Source organism: Lemur catta, chromosome 23, assembly GCF_020740605.2.
Source record: "Lemur catta isolate mLemCat1 chromosome 23, mLemCat1.pri, whole genome shotgun sequence".
Taxonomy (NCBI): Eukaryota; Metazoa; Chordata; class Mammalia; order Primates; family Lemuridae; genus Lemur; species Lemur catta.
In genome coordinates this window covers 4,790,064-4,795,357 of record NC_059150.1, presented here as the reverse complement: position 1 = coordinate 4,795,357, position 5,294 = coordinate 4,790,064, and the positions used below count along the sequence as shown (strand labels likewise).

Sequence of the window (5,294 nt, the reverse complement as noted above, 5' to 3'; positions counted from 1 at the left end):
AACATGACATCTGAGGCCCCTGCAGTCTGATCCAGCTTTCCTGCTATTCTCATTTGCCTCCATGGTTCCTGCAGAACCTGAGAACCAGACTCATGGGATCATGGTTCCCTGGGTTTTCATGTTTCTAGGCCTTTGCCCAATCTGGGTTCAGATGTCCTCTTTCCTCCTATTCTCCATTTGGGGAACTCCTATACACCCTGCAAGGCCCAACTCAAATGTTCCCTCCTGTGTGAAGCTCTCCTAGGTTCCCACAGGCAGAATGAACCTGCTCTTGACCGTACTTCCCTGGGCCACAGCTTTGTGACTGCACTCACCGCACAGTGTACTCACTGCTTGTTTCCACGTCTACCTCCTCTGGGTGATCGGAGGGTCTCCAAGGCAGAAACCCAGCTCCTGGAAAACAAACAATCAGAATAGCTAACACTTGCTGAGCACTTACTATGTGCCAGGCATATATTTTACAGGGCGCTGGCTCATGTAATCCTCGTAACAACCTCAGGAGTTGGTACCACTATCAACAGCCCCGTTGTACCGATGGGGAAACTACAGCACAGGGTATTACGCGGTCGGTAAGTGCCGAGGGAAGGACTGGAACCCAGGAAGCCTGGCTCCAGGGTCCGAGCTGTGGACATGATGGTGATAAATGCTTGCAGAATGAATGGGGATCGCAGGCTCCAAGCTAGTGCGTGTGTGTACGTATGTGTGTGTGTGTCGATAAACATGTGTGACTTGTTCCCTGCCTATCCTAACCCTGGTGTCCAGCTGGGCTGGACCCTGTTCTCCCGAGGCCTGGCCTGTGGCTTTCACTGCAATAACAGAACTGTCACCTCTTCTAGCAGGTGTCCCTGGCCCTCGCGCCCTCCTCCCGTCACTCTCACGAGCCCCAGCCTCCCGTCTGTGTTTCCCCGTGTGTCGCTCTGCGGCCCAGGCTGGAAAAATGGCTGGTTGGCCTGCAGCGCGGGGAGTGGTGCCTGGTCTCCCTCTTGGCCCCCTCCGGCCCCTCCTTCTAACCCGCGCGCACAGTCCTGGCCTTGTTCAGAGCCAAATCACAGGGCTCAGGGGCCGCGCCACGTGTCTGCCCACCCGTGGCTCCCATCTGGGTCCGTGAGCCTCCCGACTCCGGCCCCCCCAGGAGGAAAGGACGCAGCCAGAGGCAAAGACAGAAACCAAGAACACGCGGCCGTTTCTCCCTCCCCAGCCTCCCGGCTCGGAGCCGCTGCCGCAGCATGGGCTCAGCAGTGTCCCTGCCTTGAAAGGCACGTATTCCCGTCCACCGCCTGGGGCCCTGTTGCCTCCTGAGGCTGGTGACATAGGCCGAGGGAGAGGGACACAGACCACAGCCATTTCGCAGCTGTCACGCCTGCCCGTGCCCAGGCTTGGTTCTCCAGAGGGTGGAGCCACCAGCCCACCTGGAGCCCTGGCACAGTGCCCCTCCTCCAGGGCCGGCGGCCACCTCAGCAGACCCCTCCCCTCCTCCCCTCACTCGCACACGAGGGACTTAGATTGTCCCCGGACTCCCACGTCCACGTTTCAAATGGCCTGAGCGTGCCCCCGGCAGAGGGGCCGTGTCTCCCAGGTCAGCCTGGCATCTCCCCGCATGGGAAAGAGGAGCCACTCTTGGCTTTGTCCTTGTTCTTCCTCCTCGTCAGTGCCCAGGGAGGGGGACAGGGGCTCGGGGGTCTGTTCAAAGTGCTCCATGGAGCAAGTGAGGAGACTCTAAACGCCAGCCCAGCCTCAGACGGGCAGCACAGATGCAGACAGGACAATCTGAGGACACCAAGACCCGCGGTGACTGTCTGCCCAAAGGTACACAGTAAAGGATAAGGACTTTTTATGCCTCATGAAACAGCATCGTAGAGGGATCCAGAGCATTGTCATGAGGTGTCCTTGCCAAGAGACACTGTGTTTCCTCTGCAGTGTTTATGCTGGTCTTGGCGTCGATCAACAGTGAGCTCAGCCAAGAGAGTTCTGGGCCGAGGGCCGCACGCTGGGGGCATCGCTCGCTGGGCACAAATGCTGCCCCTCCATGCAGTCACCTCTGCAGTGAGCTCACTCAGCCACCCCCAGCCAAGCCTCCGAAGGCCATCCTGGGGCCCTCTCTCAGGAGGCACTAGGGGATGGGACTGGGGTCAGGGCAGCAAGACCAGACCCTCCACCCCAGGGCACCCTGATGCCCTCTCCCCAGCTGGTCCCTGGAAGCTGCCCCTTGCCAACGCCAGGGCCCCAGGGCCGGCCATGCCCTCCCATGAGGCTGCTCTGAGGACAGAGCCGGCTTCGGGGCTGGAAACAGTTATGCCAGGAACGGAGCGGCCCAGCTTGGCCCACCCCAGGTGTGGGGAATTTTGAGGCCTGGCTGAGCCAAGCCACAGAATGAAGGCAAAGAGGCAAACATGTTGTGGAAGGTGGCTGGCAGCCCCGACCGTCTGCTCCGCGGGCCAGGGCCCCGGGAAGGCTGTGGAGTGACCGAGCAGTGCGGGGCTGGGGAAAGGCAGCCTGGGGCGGTGGTGACTCTGCTTCCATAGAGACCCTCAGAGATGGGGACTTGCCACCCACCACGCCTTCACCGCCCCTGGCAGGGTCAGCCTAGCACGTCAAGCTAAAATGACCTTGTTGGGAAGTTCTTCCTTCTATCTACCTGGCCTCTCTCAGGCTGGAACTCAAGCTCCTTTCTTATATTCAGATCCTCACTGGAGGAGAGAAAAGCCCTCTTCCGTCTGGAGGGGAACTTGGATTTGACGAGAGCTTTGAGCTCCTTGGAGACAGGTGCAGGGGACACGGCAGGGTGTTGTCATTCGCGCTATTTATTATATCATTAGCATTACTCATCTGTCGGGCTCCTTCCGAATGCAGTAGCTCTCTGGGCAGGCAGCCACCCTCCCTCCCGGTGGTTCTGGAGAGAGGAAAGAAGAGGGGAGGCGTGAGGAAGAGTGGGCAGAGGAGGAAGGGGAAGACCCGGGACAGGGCGGGACCAGCCATCCCCAGCACCTGGTTTAGAGTAGCCTCCCTGTTGCCATCTCCACCAAGGGGCGGGTGGGGGGAGGGGAGCTTGGGTCCCGAGGCTGTCACACTCCGGTTACCATGACAAGACCCTTTCCCTTCCTCCCACCCTTCCTGCTCCCCCTCCTGTCCTTTCCCCTGTGTCCCTACTTTCTCCTTCACTTCCCTCCTCTGCCTTTTCACCTGTCCCTCCACTTCCCGTTTTTCCTCCCCTCCTTGCTCTCTGCATCTTCCTCTCTCCCTCCTCCTCTCTCCTCCCGGGCTACTCTTGTGGCTGAGCCCAGAGGAGACATAAAATCCATCCCCCCACATCGCAGCAGGATGAAATCATCCTGGCTCTTCCCCCAGCGCCTCTCTCCTCCCCGTTAGGCCCACTCAGAGCTCCGGGCGCCTCCCCGAGCCCTTCAGTCCAGCTCGACTCTCACCTGGACTCTCCCCCAGCTCCTGGTACCCAGAGCTGGGTCCCATCCGTCATCCTGCTCCGTGGTGGCTGGGCACGGGGTGGCTCAGAGCCTGCTCATTGTGCAGCGTCCCCACGGGGAGTTTCCCTCCCTGCCCCTGAGCCCCACGCTGGGCCCTGACTCCTGGACCAGGGGAGAGGTCCCCTTCCTCCTGCTTTCTCCCCTGACCCCCAAGCCCGTCCTTGGTGCCCTGAGGCCTTCCTGCGGGGGCTCCTGGGCCAGCGCTGTCAGTCCCCCACTGCCCTGTCTCCTTCCCACCCTTGCCTGGCAACGAACTGCCCTCGGAGGAAGTATCTAAATTACTCTGGCTCCCTCTTTCGACTAAACGCTCTCTGAGGGCACACAGGTTATCCCTGGCATCCATCTGACACGTATTTGTTGAGTACCTACTATGTGGGTGGCACTGCGGTGAGCTCTGAGGGTACAGCTAGGGTCCCCGTCCTCTTGGATCATTCAGTGTCGTGGAAGATACAAAAATAAACAAACATAAATAAATCAAAGTATAGCACTGACAGTGGTAGTGCTACGGAGGGGAGAAAGGATCCAGAGTGGGTCCCTAGTACATAAGCGTGGAGCACGTGAAAGATGAGTTAATGCCACTTTTTTTTTCTATTTCCTTTCCTGATCTGCTTCGAAGCCCGAAGTTCTGGTCTGGTCTGTGCCACCTAAAAATATCCTTAATTATATCCTGTCCTAAGTTGTTCTCTCATTTGTTCCTCTTGTATTAGTTTTGTCTCACTAATAATACTAATAAATTTCCATGCATTAAGTGGCTATTATGTGCCAGGCAGTAAGTTAAGAACCTTAACATATTGCTTCATTTTAATACTTATTGCTGCTTTAAGGATAAGGAAACTGAGACTCAGATTGAATAACTTGTCAAGAGCTACACTGCTAGCACCAGCAGACCTATATACTGTCCACTATTTCAGGCACCCATTGGGGGTCTTGGAATGTATCCCTCATGCCTGGGGCTGGGGGACTACCGTCCTGATTTCATTTCCTTTGGATATAAATCAGTAGTGGATTGCTGGATCACATTGTAGTTCCACTTTTAATTTTTTGAGGAACCTCCATGCTGTTTTCTGTAATGGCTGTACTAATTTACATTCCCACCAACAGTGTCCAAGGGTTCCCTTTTCTTCTTATCCTAGCATGTATCTTTTACCTTTTTGATACTAGCCATTCTAACAGGTGTGAGGTCATCTCTCCTTATGGTTTTATTTTGCATTTCCCTGATGATCAGTGATGTTGAACATTTCTAAATATACCAATCAGATGTGAAATATTTCTATCACCATGAAAAATTTCATGTTATGCCACTTCCCCCACCACAAAACCATTCAGTGCAATTCCCCGTTTCCAGTAATAGTGGACTAGGTTATTTGGATAAAACCTACCGTTAAAAACAAATAAAACTGATGGATAAAATATTTAAAATTTTTTCCTAATAAAACAACAGCTAACAAGAATTGATAAGAAAGAAAGGAACAACCAGGCAAAATTAGAGGAAAAAAATGGGAACCCCAGAGACAGAAACTGAAGGTTTGCCCTGAAGGTATCTACTGATCCCAGTAAATCTGAACTTTTTTTTTTTTTTTTTGATGCCTGCAAGGGCCAGCAGATAGAAATTAAAGCTCAGGGCTTGAGAATATGGGGAGACTTTCCTCTCCATAGCAAGGACACAAAGGACTACACCCTTGGAGTAGAGGTAAACCAAAATGCAACCAGGTTGGTACCAATGTGGCAGAGTTATCACTGTGTGTCCCCAGTCACCTCAATACCTTGAACTTGATTTAAGGTGGTTTGAGATCAGTACCCACAAGTGCCTGGTAA

At 54.6% G+C, this 5,294-nt stretch overlaps 1 long non-coding RNA gene across 1 annotated transcript; it reads right to left on the bottom strand.

Moving 5' to 3' along the window:
- Window positions 1-341: 341 nt before the first annotated feature.
- Window positions 342-3,923, bottom strand: LOC123626982. Its single transcript, XR_006731088.1, has 3 exons — window positions 3,849-3,923; window positions 2,636-2,890; window positions 342-393 (listed from the first exon to the last, which is right to left on the bottom strand). It is a non-coding gene; the product is annotated as an uncharacterized LOC123626982 (long non-coding RNA).
- Window positions 3,924-5,294: the final 1,371 nt, after the last annotated feature.